Source organism: Nipponia nippon, unplaced genomic scaffold (assembly GCF_047370975.1).
Source record: "Nipponia nippon isolate SJK-2023a ecotype South Korea unplaced genomic scaffold, ASM4737097v1 scaffold_12, whole genome shotgun sequence".
Lineage (NCBI taxonomy): Eukaryota > Metazoa > Chordata > Aves > Pelecaniformes > Threskiornithidae > Nipponia > Nipponia nippon.
In genome coordinates, this window is record NW_028262313.1 from 20,585,327 (window position 1) to 20,605,418 (window position 20,092).

The following is a 20,092-nucleotide window of genomic DNA, read 5'->3' on the forward strand; positions in this document are numbered from 1 at the left end:
GTATCTGACGGCAAGAGCAGAGCTCTCAGGCAGAGGAAACGCATGAAAAGGTTCAGGTTAATAGCAACAGCAAAAATTTACTCCATTACTTTTAAATATTTTCAGCTTTTAGTAACGGGACTCCCCTGTGTAGAAATCAAACCTACTTTATGAAGTGCTGCCTGGATGCAGGTATTACACCCACGCAGAGTCTTTATGTAGTCGGTGAGCCTCGAGTGAAATATAAATACCATAGTGTCACATCTCTTTATAGGACTGAGATATTTATTAGAAATGATTCCTTGTTTAACAATTTTATTGCTTCTTAAAGGATGTTTGTTATTGATTCAGTGCATATACCTGTTGTCCACATTGCACAAAAAATAGTGTATTTGGAACTGACTAAAGCCTATAGAATGACTCTTGATACATTTATGTTGCTAGTTTGTCTGAAAAATCATTATTAATTTGCTTTTCAGAATCTTGTAAATATTTAGGATGACAGAAAAAAAGATGCCAAGCCATTTGAAAATACAAATACCAAACAAAAATATAAACCCAAGATTTTTAAGGAAACTGCAGAGGTTATTATCATTCTGTAGCAATGACCAGCATTTCATATTTGCCATTTCATTTATCTTATTATATTATTCCTGTTTTTACAAACTATTATAAATAGTTTTATATATTTGTAGAAACATAAAATGGCAGAGAAACACAAATATAGATATTATTGTCTTAATTTTAAGTGTTTTAGCTTCATTAAGCCATCTTTTCTCATTCATATTAAGAAGTGAGAGTTTTTGCTGTACCTTTTGCTATTAAAGGAGGAAGTTTCACAATACTTTAAATTATGCAGCAATCACTGTTGTCATTTTTACATCTTATTAATACAATGATGTAAAATGTCCACAGTAAAGTTATACTTCTCCCTCACAGCCAGCCCTCTTTTAATTTCAATACTTTTACAAAACTCGATACTTCTATTTCCTGCACAGTTATGCATTGTTCTGTGCTTGAAGTTTATAGTGCTGCCTAGAGTTAAAGTTGCCTAGTGTTCTTTGCTCTATGTTTGTGTCAGATGTTTATAACTTTATCATATATTCACAGTTCAGGTTGAAAATTTCTGTGCAAGCTGCTTCTACTTTTGGGGGAAGTATTTGATAAAACATTTAATTACTTCTAAGGAAGAGATTAGGGGAAATCCTGGGAAGGAGCTTGAAATCTGACAAAAGAAATTGCACTGTAAGGGAATCCTCTTTTTTTTGTTTTGGTGGGTTTTTTTCCCTAACCCAAGGAAAGTTAACTATAACTTAGGCCAAACTGTTAGCTTCTGGAAAGTCTCATCCTTAACTAACCTGTTATCATTTTTGACCTATGAATTCTGTAGGAATTCCAACAGATCAGTCAGACATGGTGATGTGATGATGGCTAAACAAATTGGGAAGATCCACTGTACTCTCGGAAAAGCTGCTTTGGAAAACACTAGAGAGAAGAAAACAAAACTCGCGCAGGGAGTAAAGCACAGTGGTGGGTGCAGCATCCGAGGGCAAGGCAGGTGTGGGAGCACAGACCTGGGGAGGAGCAAGAGAGGGGAGGCAGAGCGTAAGCATAAGAAACATTGAATGGAGCCTGTATGTGGTCTTCCAGCTACAACTGTATCGCTACACATTTAGCGAAAGGGATGGAATTATACCGAGGTGAGTTTTTAATTTCTGTAAGTAATTTTAACATTAATTTTATCAAGTATTTAAATTGAAGAACCAAGGGAACTCATAAAAATAGTCTACACTTCTTTACTTGGTTTTTTTTTTTTAGTAACAGCATTTAGAAAGAAGGAAGAAAAGAAGGAAAGACTGCATCCCCAAATAGATATTTAGTTCTTCTAATAAAAATCAAGCTTGTAAATTATCCAAACAATTTTAAAGAGTGCATTGCTTTCATGCTTTCGTGTGAATGTTAATATAAATCCTCCTTTCTCTCTCTCGAGGTGTCCAAAGATTATTCGATATAAATCTAAGGTTAAAAGTTATAGATATGATAAATCTTAAATGGTAAAACAACCAGGTGCTTAGGGAAGGCCTTTGGTGTCTAGGGAGAGAAAGAAATCTGTCTGTCTATCAGGTTGCTAGCACAGTCTTGCAGTGGCCGTTCTGTGCTAAGACATTTCTGGGAGCATTTCATTGCAGAACCAGTCTTTTCACTTCTTACATTTGGCCTCTAACCTCCCAGTACTGGTCATTTCTATTTATGTGGAGGATATTTAGGTCACCTAATTTTCAGTCACAATTTATTTCTAAACTGAAACCTGAAAAGCTAACGGTGCATAGAACTAAATGGCATGTTAATGATGAAAGGAATTTAACTGGTAATTAAGGCACTGACATTTGTGAGTAGCAACTAGTTGTCTAGAAGTACTCTGAAATCATTTCCTGAAGGGGAAAATCTCAAGAGTATTATCTCTCTAGTTCACTACTAGGCCAAATATGAGTTTTACAGTTCTTAACTGGAATCAGTTTATGGTATCACTAAAAGAGTCTTCTACCAAAAGCCAACTGTTAAATCTTAAAGCATATATCCCCTGGATAGAAAGGCTATTGATTATTAATTCTGGCTTGTGAAATAGCTGGCTAATTTCTTTCTTTTACAACTTCTTTTGTTTATCCTACCTGATCTATTCAATGTTGAATAGACATTACTCAGATCTGCTGTTGGATTTGTCGTGTTCTATTATTATCTGCAAGAAGATGCAGTAGATTCTCAAAAGACTCCTAGCAGAGTTTTTCCCTAGCAATTTTTTATAAATATCATTCTCAGGATATTTTCATGCAACTGTCAAGGGATGAAGAAATTCTAAGTAAGATGTTTTGATAACAAGTTTTTAAGTTGAACTCTCTCTTAAGGTACCTTAATGTATTCCTCATGTTGCTAAGCACATGAGTGTACAGAAAACCCTTGTATTTCTCTGCTGCTACTTCTTGTCCATGGTATCAAAACTTTAGTACGTTTGTAAGTCCCTTTCTGACTTTACTGAACACACATACTGGTTTTATGAATCTATTTATCAGTTTATTGTTAGCTCAGCTCCCTTTTATAAAGGAACTGTCAGTTCTATCACAAGAACTGCTTCTTCAAATCAGCTTTATTTTTCAATCTGCTAGTGTTTTCGAATGCCAAGTGAGAACCTTTCATTTTTTGTCTTTTCCCCCTTCTCCTGACAAAACTTAAAACATGAAGGCCCTTTTGCCCATCATATATTTTATTTATCTAGGTGGCTGTATAGTATGCATCCTGTGGCAAATGCACCTGTCATCTATTCAAATGATAGCAGCCCTGAGGCTAGTGGTACTTTGCAGTTTGACAAGGTGTGCATAAAAGTGTCTCTTCCATCACCACGAAGTCCGTGAATATTATTCTTTTTCAGTACAGAATATTTACTTGAATGCTACTTCCAAAAAGCTATTGAAATACAGTGGTATTTTCGGAATTTGACAACAGAGAATTTGCTTTTTACTGTGGGTAAAAATAATATTTTTTTCTTCATCCATAAAACATGGGAAACTGAGGAACAGAGATGTTAAGTTATCTGCCCTTGAAGTCAAGTAATATCAATTTGGAATGCTATTCTGCTCTTGTTTTTCGCCCTCTAGTGACCTGACCAGACTAGCTTCAGAAGAATTACATCCTTGAGATCAAAGGTTAGCAATTTTAGTTCTTGAAGTAAAAGTCTTTGTTGGAGGTATTTTGCTTTTGGCTTTTACCTTGGAGAAAAATCTTGACTTCCTTTAAATTATAACATGATACTAATTCTTTTTTACTCACAACACTTACTGTTTTATTTTTATAAGTACCTTTTAGAATATGTACCTATCTAAGCAGGAGGAGGATATTTTAAAGGTAGAAAAGGGAATTACAAGGAATTAGAGAGCGTTGACTCCAGGTATCTTTGATAATATTGCCTTTTATACTTTATGCATTCATCTTTTATTCTCTGGTTCAACATGACTGGTAATGATGCGATTACATAGCAGTGTAAGATGCAATACCTGAAAATATAGGGTTACAAAAATGGCTTCATTTAATGATTAGATTAAAACTGATTTAAAAAAAAAAAATCTGTGTTTTAATATCCTGTAAGAGCAATTAAAATCTGTATTAACATTAGCCCTGGCAGAAAGAGTTTCAGAATTATTTCTCGTCCACATTAATGAGCCTTTATTATAGAAACCCTGAGGTATTTTATATCTCACATGGAAGAATATAATTAGACACAAATTGATAGGCCTGTGCCTGGTACAAAATTAGAATTTATAACAGATGATTCTGAACCTGTTGTCTGCTAGCTTTACCCCTAGCAAATGCATCTTGCAAGCACTGTAACTAATCCCCTAAAATAATCTGTAACCAATCTGCATGACATTTCCCATTTCCTGATATACAAACCATTACAGAGTCATCCAGGTGCAATTCTTTTACAGCTTTACTAAACACTATTGAACACCTAATGACCTTGACAAAATTATCTGCATTAGAGTTGTGAGTGCTAATCTACTTCATCTTAGTGATGATGCTGTGTAGCAAAGCAAGATTTTCAGTAATGAAGAACCATAAAAACTATTTGTTTTAGTATGTTTTTCTAGCTCCCCTTTTGTTCAGTTCCTATTGCCCTACATATTCTTTTTTAATTGTGTAGAATTTGTCATACATCAGTTAAATCATTTTGTGCTTATTATGGTGCAGTATTCAATTCAGTTTCCTTCCTGAGAATAAAAATAGTATAAGACAATAATGCATTGTCTTACATATATCTGAGTTACAGGCAGAAGTAGAATTATGAATCTACTAAAATAAAGTTCTTGAAGTGTCTGGAAAATAAAAATTGCCATTAGCTAAAAGGACTAATAGTACTCACACGAGTTTATTTTGGGAGCTATATGCTATAACTAACAGGAAACGCTGAATGCTGCTAGATAAAAATCTCAACCTCTTCCTGAAACAATAGTTCATGGGAAAAATTGTTCATGGCTACCTTGAAAATATAACCCAAGACTGATAATGTTTCAAACTTCATTATCTTCTGTGATACTCTGAGAACAGAAGAGTGAGTATGGATGAAATGTTATGTACAAAAAAAAAGGGCCTTCACTTCTTTTTTCTTTCTCTTTCTAAACTGTCAAATCGTGATCCAGATGTGAAGATTATGTCAAATGTTTGAACGCTTTCCCTACTCTAGAAAGTAATCTGAGTGCTTGGATCTCAATGTCAAATTCTTAGGCCTATAAGGTATAGGATCAGGAATTCAACAGAAATCACCCTCTCAAAACTCTGCCTCCAGAAACACAGTTTTCTCATAAAATTCCGTTCAGTTGAAATCTCTCTAACATAGCTTTTGAGGTCTCATTACTTGCTTATTGTCTCCTTGACAGCGCTGTTAGCAAAAAACGCTGTTCTGAACTTCTTCTAATGGATTTGACATCGTAGCAAAGGCTCCAAAAGGGAAAGAGATGCAACTGCAGGAAGCATACACTTTAGAGTACATTTCTCTGCAGGCTTTGAGAAGGGCAAGAGAGAAATAATGCTGTATGTCTGCTACAAATGGTGGTTCTAGACTGAAGTATAAGAAAAAAAACCATTTTATAAGCTACCTTTTTTCAGTCATGTACTATAGGTAGGTAGGCAGTTAGAGAAAGGAAGAGGGAGAGAGATGGCATATTACATCTGTTGGACAGATGGGCAAATTAACGGTGATATTTCTGCGTCTGCTACAGTACTACTACATGCTGAATGAAGAGATAGTGCAGTAATTTTTGTTGACTGTTTAAATGTACATTTCATTAAAGATAGCTCTACGAAATGTTCATGGTTTTTGCCTAAAATACAAAAGTTTTTCGTCATCTTAAGTTGTCATAAACTTTTCTCCTTTTAAGAACATGTAAAAAGAGCTGAAGGTGTATGATATTTTGACATTATGCTTTAAGTGGGAAGGACTCAGAACAGCAGTGTTTTTTTGAAAATAAGTTTTCCTGAAGCCTCCTCTGTTTTCTCCTTTTTTCTTGAGACAAAAGCACACAATAGACTGAAACTTGAGATCCTGCTAGGAGAAAAGTAGCACTTTAATGGCATTAAGTGCTACTCTTTCAGCAAGTCAATGGTGAAATGTCATTAAGTTTAAAAACAAAAGTGTGAATTCGTAGACTAACATTATATATGTATCTCACATGAATAGTGAAAATCCTATAAACCTTTCCCAGATTTATGATTCGTCTTCTGTTTGGTCTGGATAAAGCAGAATTCATACTCTTGACAATAATCACAGAAGATAAGGTTGTCAAACTAGCATGACATTTCAGTTCACGTTTAGATAATTAAATATACATTTTTGTTTATTTTTACCATAATTTATTTTTATCTTAACAATACGAAAAACTTCGAGTAGATGAAACTGTAAGTTTTCAACCTTAGTTGTATATTTTTTAAAGTATAAAAGTGTAAATCTAGAATTTTTTACGTATTTTTCAACTTTATTAATGTAGGGAGCAGCATGATAAAATCAGTCATTTGTCATTAAGCCTTAAATCTCAAGCACAAAAATCTCTTTTTTTCCTTGCCCAAAAATGAGGGGGATTTAGCATCCTGATGCAAATTCTGGGACCTAATCCTAGCTATAGTCTCAGTATTTCAGATGAAGAATTATACTTAAACTACACATTCAGCAATCACTTGTTCTTGATCACATTCACTTTAAAAGACAAAAATTGACAGTTTAGTGCCAAAGTGACTCACATCAAAACTTTTATTTGTTAGTTTTCTTATTGTTATTACTGTCTTGTTGATATTTTATTGACGAAAAATAAAATACACACAACAGTCTTCAGAAGTTTTCTATCCTGATTAGAGCTATATAAACAATCATGAAGTTAGATGGAACATTCCAGTATAAGCTGATTGTGGCTGACCATTAATAATTACAGTGTAATACCTACACTGTAAGAAGCGTAGTAGAAGAATTAGCAGTGCTAACAATTAATCTCTTTAGCACAGCTGATGAAACAAAGTAAAATATTGATGAGAAATAAAGTAGATTTCCTGCTTCAGTGTTTACTTTCGTGTTTGCTGAAATAAACTCCTATTCCCTTAAGACATAATGACATTTCTGCCTAAACTGAAGCTATTGATCTTTGAATTAAAGTTTATATAATGTCCAAATATTTTAAGATAGACTGGAAAGTCAATATTAAGAACAATTTAAGTCCAATACGTAGCTTACAAATATACTTTTTTTTTTTAATAAATCATCAAATATTAACAGCTAGATTTAGCTATTTTTTTAAATTTATCTGAAGATCTCTTTTGATTAGCTTCTTTAATGACTATTAACTTCATCTGTGTAAACAGAAACACGGATAGCAGACCAGAAATCGTGAAAATAGGACAGTCTTTTACTTGCAAGACTAGATGCATCATGACCGTATCTGACTTGAGTCCATACCATGAAAAAGAAAAAAATACTGTGAGAAAATTAAAACATGTCTTATATTTATTCATATAATGCAATATGTTTCTTTTTCTTGGTTTGGATTCTACATAATTTAATTTGAATTCCTGTTCAAGGGGTACAAGGCACAAGAAAAAATCATGTAAATACATTTTTTGATAGCAAGAACTGAAAGTTCACTGGAGGGGCAAAATCATTATAAGTACTCATTGAGACTATGAACCTTGTCCTTCAATACCAGCCCTGTTAGAAAAGAAATATCTATGAAGATGGGAATAAATAATCTGAGGAAAAAGGACTCTAGGAAAATTTTGGAACTACCGTACCTACCCTAGTCTACAGTCATGTGAAATGTGAGATAACATTAATTTTCTCTTCATTGCAGAGAGCTGGTATCTCACCAGCTAAGCTGGCAACGATTGAGGGAAATTTGGTTTATACAGAATTAGGATGTTTTTCCAGTGTCAGAAAGCTCAGGAATCTTTTCCATTTCCATTGTGCTGGTTTTGGCTGGGATAGAGTTCATTTTCTTCACAGGAGCTAGTACGGGGCTATGTTTTGGATTTGTGCTGAAAACAGTGTTGCTAACACAGGGATGTTTTCATTCCTGCTGAGCAGTGCTTACATGGAGTCAAGGCCTTTTCTGCTCCTCACCCCACCCCACCAGCGAGCAGGCTGGGGGTGCACAAGAAGTTGGGAGGGGACACAGCTGGGACAGCTGACCCCATCTGGCCAAAGGGCTATCCCACACTGTATGACATCATGCTGAGCATATAAATCTGGGGGAAGAAGGAAGCGAGGGAAGTTCGGAGTGATGGCATTTGTCTTCCCAAGTCACCGTTACATGTGATGGAGCCCTGCTTCCCTGGAGATGGCTGCCTGCCAATGGGAAGGAGTGAATGAATTCCTTGTTTCGCTTTGCTTGGGTGCACAGCTTTTGCTTTACCTATTAAACTGCCTTTATCTCAACCCATGAGATTTCTCACTTCTACCCTTCTGATTCTCTCCCCCATCCCACTGGGGCGGAGTGAGCGAGCAGCTGTGTGGTGCTTAGTTGCTGGCTGGGGTTAAACCACAACATCCATCCCTTGTTTAGTTATATTTGGCAATGATTCTGATCTTGGTGAAGCGGTTCTGGAAGGCATGGTTGTTTTGAAGTAGGGGAGACAGGCAAATTTGATGAACATAGTCTTTTCAGAGTTTTACTTGCTATGTCATCTCCAGTAGTAGCTTTTTTATTTATGTGAATCTTTTTTTTTTCTTTGTGCTTCTGAATTGTCATATTCTATTTAATACTTGAATATTTACAAGTCCTAAATCATGAGTCTTAAACCCCATGCCCCACAGCTTTTCAACTTTCAGAAAGTTTTTAGATAAAGTTTCCACTGATAATGACTACAGCTGTAATGCTATAATGCACATATTCTGTAAAGTATGTATTGGCTTGGTACCGCATGAGATTTCAAGACACTCAAATGATATAAAATTAACATGACACATATTGAATGGAGTGGAAAGAAGACAACTGACAAGTCTGAATATGAAAAGAAATTGCTGAGCAGGTGTGCTTCATAGGTCTCAAGGGGACTGTCTCTTCTGTAACATGTTTATGTTATACAAAAGTGAAAATATCACTACTGAAATTTCTTGGTACACAGCTTGGGAAATAGTAAATAAAGAAAAGGCTTGATTATGAACGCATGTGATCTCAGTAAGCTAGACAAAAGTAGACTGTAAATGGTTTATATCCTAGATATAGGAAACAACTCTGTAAAGCCCGTATTTGAGTATGTCTTGTGCCCATCAAATTTCATATTCCTTCTTTAAAGCTATTTTATATGTCCCTTGGTTAAGTTTCAGTTTTCCAGTATCTCTTCCGTACCAGGTCTTTCCATATGACTCTCTCACACTGAGGTATAACCTTTCAGTATATCCTTTCAGCAAGAATCTCCATTTCTTCTCAGCTGGCACAAGCAAAATGTCAGCTTTGAGGCAAAGCATTTTAGCTATGCAGTGTCACCAAGTTGCATAGCTGGATTTGAACAAAGATCTTACAAGACTGGCGATTTCTTTTCCTTCCAGCTGTTCTGTGTTCCAAAGGGACTTAAATGTTTCTGTGATCCAGCTATCTGTCAAATATACATGTTACTTGAAAAACAATCTTTGTAACAAAATTAATTTATTTCTCAATCCTGACACTCAGGGTAAACGCAGGACTAATGTACCTAGTACTGCATAAACATAAATAATTTCAGATAATGTATAGATGTAAGAGATGATATCAGCTGCTGATAGTAGTTGAATAATTGTAGTCAAAATTATCTAAGTGAGGGAATGTTCTAGTGGAAATTTTAGAGGAAAAAAGATATTCTAGAGCAGGTATTTGGGTATGAAACAGTTCTTCTAGACACGGATAGGAACATGGCCTTCCATAGTTTTTCACAAGGTACATTGCTGCCACTAGACAAAATACAGAATTGTTGCAAGGAGAATGACTTAGCAATTTCTTCTGTTATAATATCTTACCCTTCATGCTGTGCTGCTACACTTCTAGTCTTTTCATAAGAAACAAAATTTAAAGGTAGAATTGTTGTAAAGGGGTTTGAATTTGTACTGCTATAAGTCTATGATTAATCGGTGGGAATAGGGCAGCCAAAGCTTCTCGTAGCTCCATTTTGAATTTTGGAATGGAGAGAAATGGAGTTAGACTTTTGGAGGCAGAAGCAAATGTCTTGACCCTCTCCAATCCTTAATAATTCCAAGTAGGCAGTTATAATACAGTGTCAATGTTTACATGTAGGTTATTTGTCAAAACAAGATACATATCCCCCAGACACAAGTATCCTTGTACAGTTAGATGATATTTTACAGAGGAGTTCTGTATGTAAATCCACCCAAGAAGTTTAACCCAAAGTAAAAGGAATATTAGTACTATAATTATATGGAGTCAGTTAAAAAATACCTAATTTCACAATAGTTCCAGAACAGCAAAAACAAGTGTTGCCCCTAAAACAACAAGGCACTTAATTGGAAAAGGAGTTCTCAGTAATTTGTTTATCACTCTATGAGTTCAGGTACTTGGACTCAGTTCAAGTTAATTCAGTCATTGCTGTGGGAAAAATGCCTATTTATTACTCTCCCCCTATTGCTTTTGTGTGAAATGTTTCTTTTTCTCTCTTTGCACCTTATTAAAAGCCTTTCATCTCCTAAAATCAATGAAGTTATCAGCTGGGAGTTGTTTGGCTTAACTCAGGGATTCTTTATAAGTTTTGCACACAGTCTTTTGTATTTTACCTTCTTAAAATTCATTTCATTTGTTTTGATCAGATAATCTTTTTGCCTGGAATAATTTTTTAACTGTTAGACAGGTGGATAGACAGATACACATATACAGATGTATAAACAACCCTCTAAACGAAACACTAGACAATAGGTGACCTGTGCCAAAAAAGTCTTATCTTGCCCCTTCTGCCCATTGAAATATCCTCAGTTTTTGCATCTTCCCAGGCCTCTCACTGGCAAAATGTGCTATGACCAGGATGGAGCATGCATGCAGTTGGCTGGCCAATATATTTAGGTAGACTAGCAAGCTGATTGTTTAAGATCCACTTGTCTTCCTTCATTGCAAAGACTGATTTGTACCTCTTACTGCTTGTAGCCACTGATGTCTATAAAATTCATAGGACCTTTTTGTCTTTGAGACGTCTTCTTTTCCAACTTCTAATTTGTTTGATATTGGTGAATAATTTCAAAATTATTTAGAAGATAGATCTGATAAATGCACTTATCTTGTTTTCTTAGGAAGATAAGATAAAAATAGTTAAACAAATACACCAAGCAGCACTCATTTCTTCCCAAAGATACTATATTGTATGCTGGGTTGAGATATTGGCAATCTGAAGAACAATTGAATTAACATGTTGAGTGTACAGTGTAAGATAAACAGAAGCAATAAAAAAAGCAGAGACCACAGGTTTTGTTGCGGAAAGAAAAGGGAAAAGAAAAGAAGAAAGAGGTGTTTATGACATTTTGGCAAATGTTGGAGACAGGAAAGTAGTTCATGCAGATGATAGTAATTAAAAGAGTTACTAATGAAGATCTAATTAAATATTTAAAGAAGGGTGGAGAAGATCTTGCATTTGGACAATCTTAAAGTGAAAAAAACCCAGACAACAAGGGATGGTGATTGAATGAAAAAGAAGGGAGTTAGGCCACCAAGTCAGTGAGGAAAGGGGAAGAATAGGTAATGGAAGGGAGATAGATAATGGTTTAGAAAGAAGAAAAAGAAAAGTGGTTAATCAATGTAAAAGGCTACACAAAAGTGTTTGGAAAAGCCTGTATATTTCAGGCATTTTTTTGTCTTTTTTGTTTATGTTTTATATTTTTAGATGTGTATGTGCTATGCTTGAAACTCTTATGCGTGAAGACATTTTGTTTTCCCAGAGCCTCAGGATGTCCTCTTTAATTCTGGTTAGTGATTATTAATACTGACACTATTGTCATGCTAATTGAAAAGTCAAATTTTAAGCCTGAGTACTTAAAGAACCTTTGGCATTTTTTAATGCAATTCTTCTTGAGCAATTTACTTGAGAAAATCAACAGTGCTCAAATATCTTCACATTAAAGATGATTTCAGTAAAGTAAGTTTCTATCTCATCTTCTGGTTTTAGATAGACAAGCTTTGTTGTGAGTGTTTACAGAAAGCTGTTCTTTATAAAGTACACAAGTAAATATTAAGGAGAAACAGTAGCTTAAACATGAGGTAACTTAAGCAAGGACAATGCTGACTTTGACTCTGTAGAAAGGCAAAAAAATACCGATGTCTTCACTAGGATTTGACAATGACATGCTGTTAGGTATTAGTTAAATCACTGGGGGGAAAAACATGTGCGTATCTTATTAGCAGCAAAGATAAAGCCATAGTGTCCTTACTTACCCTCTTCTGGACCCTGCCTATATTGGTTCTTTAGAACTCTGAATTATCGAAGGTACAGAGGAATTATTATGTGGTTATTCATGAAGCACAACAAAAATGCTTTATGGTATGAAAATAATATAACTGGATTTTTGCAGCTTGGAGCCTGAATCGATAAACCCAAATCAACTTTACCTAGTGCCATGTAGGATGGCCATTTACCAAGGTCCTGGATCAGGAACATTGCGGACGTTTGGAGACGTCTGAGTGTCTCATTCGCACTAGTATATTCAATACATGTGCAACTGCTTTTATTATTAGATAACACTATCCACATGAACATAAAGGGAAGAGACTGTAGACCTGTGCTGCAAACCATATCTGCACATGAAGCAAAGTAAATTATGTCCTTAAGGGTGGGACAAAGTGTGTCAGATAGTAATCCTTTTTATGATTCCTAAGTGCAGTACCCTGAATTCATTGAAACATTTATCATACAACCTTACAATTTGTTACATTATCAAACTCTTTGTCAAACAACAGGTATGTATCATACGCTAATGAAGATACATCTTTCCTAATTTATTACCTTTCATTGCTGCTATTCTCCCATTGCCTTTAAAATGAAATGTATCAGACAGGCTATATCTCTTTCATTCTTCTAAGTTTGAAAATGTAGAGTGCCTTTACCTTTTTATTTCTCATAAATGTTATTTATTTTCTTCTTTTTTCATTCTGTTGTTATCTGGATTTTACAGTGAATATAAAAGCCAGTATGGAGTTCCATGAACACTACCAGACAGCTTGTGGCTTTTTTTGTTTCCAGAATGTATGGCTATTGCAAACAGGGATATTCTAGGACCTGATTAATGAAAGGTGAATGCAAACTAAGGAAACCTCTTTTTTTCCATCTTACTAAAATCTACAACATATGAGATCTGCATACAGAGATTTTGATGCAGTGGATATTTGAGTCTTTTTCTCTTTCTTTATACCATTTCTGTATTCAAATAAGACAAGCCCCTGAAAGAAGACATCATGTTTGAAGCAGAGAAGGGAGTATGGTTAATGAGAGAAAGGAGCAAGCACAAGGTAGCAGTGAGCAGAATAAGTGGATTTCTGTCAGAGGTTTTATAAGCACTGAGTTTCTGTGAGCAACCAGTGATTCTTATTGCAATGGAGCTGATATACTGTCAGTTGTCATTATTAATAAGAGTTATAAATTACTTGGCTGAAGTATGGATTCTGTATTACTAAAGTCAATGGGAGCACATGTCAATTCTTTAACATAACATACAGTTCTGGATGCACAATGCAAAAAAGTTAATTTTTGTCTTGTTATTTTTGGAGAAGGACTGTGTGTACACTATATGTTATTTAAACATTTTATATCCTTAATTTGTCATAGGCTGGTGTAGAGGTAGGGTCAAAGAGGACACTTTCCTTCCTCTTTCTGCTAGTGTTCTTCCAGGCACTGTGTGAAATAGCAGAATTTCATGGTTTGTATTAATTATGAGTCCAGTTAGGCTGCTATTACCACTATGACATTCAAATAATATTTCAGATTATTACATCAATATTATTTATAAGGTCAGGCATGTCACAGCTATATTTTTATTAAAATTAAAGACATCACTGCTGTAGGATAATAAGCTTTTATATTGCTTATTGTCATTTAAACGCATATATGAATGTGGTCTATGGTACTTAAACTGGAAATACTGTCTTCACATTAGGATTAGAAGAATGCTTTTTCTGATTCCCGTAAGTATTTCCAAATCTATCAGTACATCACCATTAGTTGGAGATATATGGCTATGTCTTGTAAGATATTTATTGCAACGGCTCTTTTGTATATTGGTTCCAAGAGCTGCACTTTTAGAGCATCTTTTACTCAAAGTTCTTCTGACATACAATTATGGTAAATAATTTTTAGAAGCTTAAAGTCACAGACTGTGTTTGTGACAAAGGTGGGAATCTTGGCTCCCATTCCTTGGCTTTCAAGAGCTGCTCATTCTGCTACAATCTTACTTAGATACCAATTTTGCTCCTGTAGGATCTTCATGCAATTACACTATTTCATCCAGTTACGAAAGGTGTCTGATGTAAGAACTGATCATTGTACCACATACAAATCAATTTTGAAGTTCTGTCAGTAGTTTTGGACTGCACAAATTAACATGCTAAGTGAGCTTATATTAACGAGTTGACATAGTAAGGCACGATACATATATGTTTTTACTAGGAGAAGACTTAAATACAGAGCAGTATCTAACTTAACTTGCATGTAATTGTATTTTAAAATCTATTATGATTGGGAAAACACATTTGAGTAGAGAACTAAAATATAGGGAACAGCTATTTTTAAGTGAGGACTAAGATTCTTATTTTTTACTTTTCATGAGTAAAGCTGTAAGCATTTCTGTCATGAACAAATAGTAAGCCCTTTTTCACATTTTTCTTAGCAGATCTATAACTCTTATGATTCCTGGTCTCATTTGCTTATACCAATGATGTATATACAAAGAATATTAAAATTCTTAATAATCCCAGTGTTGTCAAACAGATGTATAATCTATTCCTTCAGTTTTATCAGCGAAATAGACCCAAGGTGCATTTGTACCAAGAAGATTGCATGGCTGTAAATATACAAATTTGCCACTTTTTACTAGAAAACAATCCAGCTCAATTCCATGGTCCCAATTTAGGATTTCAAGGCTAATAGTAAGAAATGCACTTGTAAGTTAATTACAAAGGGTGTAAAAGCAGCTGAAAGCAAAATTCAGTGGCTCCTCAGAAGAGAGCCGGGCTTTAAAGGCTCCTGCTTCCTCCTAGAATAGGGTCATTGATAAATGTAGGGTTGGCTCTCTTTATTGCACCTCAAGTATGAGGTCATGATGACACTTCAGTCACCCAGAGCACAGAGAAATTTTCCATTATCTTTAATATCCAACTGTGAAGCACTTTCTGGTTTTGAGGCTAAGGCAGATAGGTCACTAAGGAAACAGGATCTGCAAATAGAAATACTGAAAATTTCAGGCTAGATTTCACTAATGCTGTCACATAGGCTATGCAATAAATTGAATCCATATTTATTTGTTTATTTGCTGTTCTTTTAACTTTTGCTACATATTTTCCAATTTCAATTCAATTAGCAGGCCGACATGGAAGTAGTTTAATCTTAATCGCTTGGTTTTGTTTCCGTCACAGTAGTATGTTGCTTTTCAGTGTGGTTGCTGATTTACAAGCACTAAGCAAGAACTTGTTATACTCCTAACAGTTCTCAAATGAAAAAAAAAAAAGCCTAAAAACATACCAAATTACTTTTCAACAATGGGTTGCATTTCTACATCTTCTAATTTAATGTTTGAGCAAAGCTGCAATCAGAAAAAGGAATTACTATCCTGAACTGAGAGATAAAATCAATACTTGTAACAGTTATTGCTAACCATGTAGTGCTTATAGATTTAAATATAGAAACAGTTTCTTCTGTGATATTTATCAGTGCCAGAGCCAAGAGACTTCCACAAGCAGGAAAACAGTGGGTGACTGACAATAAAACCACAGATATCTGATGTTTTGTAATTGTTGATGTGGTTGAACAAGTAATTTAATTGTAAAATACAGAAATAAAAAATAAGTACAAATAAAAATAAAAAAGCTCCATCTAATGTTTCTGTGCTTGGTTCCCTAATGGAGCTTTAACCTATAAGCACATTGAATCCATCCACTGTAGTTCAAGGTATACAACTGTTGTTCAGGCTTTTTATAGAGCTTTATGAAATAGTAACAGGAAACATATTTCCCAAGTAGAGAAGAGACTCAGTCTGAAACTTCTGTAAATCCAAATACATTTTGCTAAAAAGGGGCTTGCTTGATTTTTAAAAACATAAGCTTAAAAAGCAGCGATTACATCCTGCATTGTGTAAAAATGCAAGTACAATGTGCTGAATACGGTAGGTAAAAACCTGGCACAGCTTTCACTGACTTCATTAGTTTTGATGTTGAGAATTTTGTTAGTGGCTCTAATCAGATGATTCACATTATTGCTCTCTGTAGCAAGCAAGTGCAGGCGATAACCAAATCTGGCATAGATGCAAGCTATGTTTACTGTTGGTATGTCTCTGCTTTTAGCACTTTGCTGTAATGGCTTGATCATTAGGTCATAATGATCTGAATTTAAAAAATCCCTGTAAACAGCCTTGTGTGCAGCTTTCAATACAATTTAAGTGACAGTGCCGTACTCTTGGGGTTTGTCACGGACAGAAGAAAACTTACTGTAAACAATTATGAGACTCACAGATTAAAGGATGATTAAACTCTGATTCTCTCTCCAGAACTATTTTCCTGCAAATAGAACTATCTCCTTGCAGCATTAAAAATTCTAGGAAAGGTGCCTATAGAGAGATGTAGGTTCTCTGTTAGCCTCCATCAGCAGCCAGACAGCGCTGCCCGCCTTAGCTCCCTTTGGGAGCTCCCTGCTGCTTCTGTTCAGTGTGAAGCAGTCAATTAGAGGCAGGTGAAAAGGCAAATTTTCCAGCAGACAGGTATCACAAGACTGCCTAACTAGGAGGTAGGTCTTCAGAGAAGAAGAATTCCTCCTTGAGTCTGAGAACATTGTCCTTTTATCAAGCTCAAGTTTATAAATGATTCTTCCTGGAGTTTTTCAGCAAAACAAATTAACAACCTCTGAACTCAAATACATTACAAATTGTATCAATGGTGTAAGTACCAATAGAGTTAAAAAGAAATTCCACAAGAAAAACAAAGAAAACTTCATTTAAAACAAAAATGTCTTATCTACTATTGATAGACATCTAAGCTGCAAAATACTGATCATGGTCAAAAACGTTCTGACATCTTACAGGTAGAGTATTCTTTCAGGAGAATAGCTAATCATCTCTCTTCTTTTATCTTAGTTCTGCAGTGGTGCCCCAGAGCCATCTTAAAAGTTTACAGAATACTACTGAACTTTCCGATTGCATGATCGGTTTGAAATCCATCTTACGTTACCTTTGATATTTCTTTCTGTAGTGTTTGTACAAAACAATGAAGCAAGAGATGCATGTTTTGTTTTCCAGCATTTCTTTCAGTATTATTCAGCTAAGCAGTGCACAGTACAGGTAGCTTGAGATTATACCCTTAATGATAATAAACACATTAAAATCTATCTCAGGCAGAAAAGATTCTTTAAATTATTTAAATAAATAGATATGATCCATTTTCAAGCAAAGCCACTGAAGTAAATAGATGAATTCAAACTGAAATTTAAAAAATGTAATAATCCTGTTGTATTTCTGTTGATTATAGTGCTTTATTAAGGATTTACATTAAAGTAGGATATTTACATTAAATGGATTGATTTTATCATTATTGATTAAAAAAAAAAATTGAAGAAAATGTTTCATTGATGTTGGGTAGAACTCTGTATACAAGACCATAAAGGCCAACATTAAATACAATCTGGGGCATTGACCAGTGCATAAATATATACAAGCTTCTTTGTTCCTATGAGAATCAGTAAAGTGATCTCTGTTATTTGATATTTCTTAGACAGAGTTAATGTTTTAGACATATGAAAAAATAATCCTAAGAATACCAAGAAATAGTAAAACACTAAAATACACAAGTTAAATGAGAAAATTAATATATTCCTGGATGAGTCTTTGAAACGGGAGTTAAGAATAGTGTAACATTTGACATTAAAATTGCATGATGAATTAGGTTAATTAACTGGAAAAGTTAGTAATCTCCAGAGCCCTATAGCTTTGGGAAAAGGAGATGACAAAGAATACCTGAAAAAAGTACAATTCTTTATTCATGCAGGTGCCTCAATGGAGCCAATAGGGAGAGTTCTGTGCTCGGGATGGTTTTCCAATGCTACCCTTTATTATTATTATTATTATTATTATTATTATTATTATTATTATTATTATTATTATTATTATTATTTCTTATGATGATGTAGGGAAACCCTTTTTCATTCAGATTTTAATTCACAGCAGTTTTAACATGCAGTTAGATTATGCATAGGAACAGTTTTGTAGTCTGTTCTTCCCAGGAATATGCAGGCAATTTTGTGTTGAACCCTACCAATATCTTTGAGTATTGCTGTTTAACGTGTGCTGATATTTTTAGCAGGTTGTTTTGTCATAAGACATAAAATGTGTTTTACATCTATTTTGATGAATAATTTTGTTTTCAAATGCTATAGGAATCTAAAAAAAATCGCATAAAATTTTGTGAATCAAACATATAACCTTCTATTTTCCTTTCGCTAGTAGAATGGAGAATTAGAATCATAACCTTTTCCGACCTGGGAGATTTTTAACAAAAAATTATTATCGAGTCCTCAGAGTGTGGTTATTTGAAATGGAAACATTAGTTTTATTCCTAAAAAAACAAAATCAATAAAATAACCATCCGCATTCAGTTCAGTTTTCAGTGCAACCTGAGTAAAGATCATAAGAAAGGCATTTAACTTCAAATGAAGAAAGAATTTGGACAGTGATGATGATGTGGAGTAATGTATATGAACACTTAGCCTGGCAAAATAATCGTAGCAATATTCAAAGGGAGCACTTTTTCTGTTTCATGCTGCACTGGATCTACCTTATTTTTCTAGTCCTTTACCTGCGGCAGCTGACAGGCCAAGACACGTTTGCACGGCATTTTGGCAGGAATGAAATAAATTGGACTTGCCAGCTGTCACATAGTCTACCATAGTCAGCCCATCCCTCTACAATGAGATATATAGAACAAATCCAAATACGTTGGCTGTTCTTGATCCACAGTGAGTTCACTGCCCAAGTGTGCTGCTGTCTCTTGTTGACAAGATGAGTGAAGAATATCTGGGAGGCACCTGCACTGGTGAAAATGGCACCTGTACCAGGAAGAGGTGCTCCACCATCCCTGTTTGGTGATGGTGTAGAGGGTACCACTGTCACACCAGCCAACAGGCCTTGGTCACATCGTGGCAGAGAGACTTTTGCGCCATGTAGTCCACGTGCTCTCTTAGACTCCTGATCATCCTCCATGATGGAACAAGCATACTGTGAACTGATTCTCCTTTGTGGTGGGTTGCCCTTGGCCAGCTGCTAGATACCCACCCAGCTGTTGTCATGCTTCCCCTTCTCAACAGCAGAGAAGTAGAAAATACCATGAAAAAGCTCGTGGGTCAAGATAAAGACAAGGAGATCACTTACCAATGACTGTCACAGGCAAAAAGACCCCTCCATGGGTGCAGGGAAATATCTGCTCCTCCGCAGTCTCTCCATGGGCTGCAGGGGAATGTCTGCTCCGGGCCTGAAGCACCTCCTTCTCCCCTGGCTTTGCTGTTCCCAGGGCCATTTCTCGCACTTTTTCCCTCACACCTCGCTGCCGGGCAGCATTTCGTCCTTCCTCAAATACATTTTCCCAGAGGTGCCAGCAACTTCACTGCCGCAGCTGTGGCCTGCGTGTGGAGGGGCCCTTGCAGAGCTGGCTGGAGCCGGCTGGAGCCGGCTGTGTCCAGCACGGGGCAGCCCCAGCCTCTCCTCACAGAAGCCTGCGGTGGGGGGAGCCTGCAGCACCCAACCCTGCAGCACCCACCCTGCCAAAACCCGATCCCTAGACCAATATCACCTTCCACATTGGCGGCAAACCTCACATGTCTTCCTGACAGTGTCAGCACCCGCTGCCTGGAGTTTTACTGAAAGTGCTAG

The 20,092-nt window shown here is 35.7% G+C and overlaps 1 long non-coding RNA gene across 1 annotated transcript; it reads left to right on the plus strand.

Annotated features, from left to right (window-relative positions):
• Nucleotides 1-1,396: 1,396 nt before the first annotated feature.
• LOC148056740 (uncharacterized) lies at nt 1,397-19,739 on the plus strand. Its single transcript, XR_015702815.1, has 3 exons — nt 1,397-1,679; nt 3,630-3,677; nt 19,184-19,739. It is a non-coding gene; the product is annotated as an uncharacterized LOC148056740 (long non-coding RNA).
• Nucleotides 19,740-20,092: the final 353 nt, after the last annotated feature.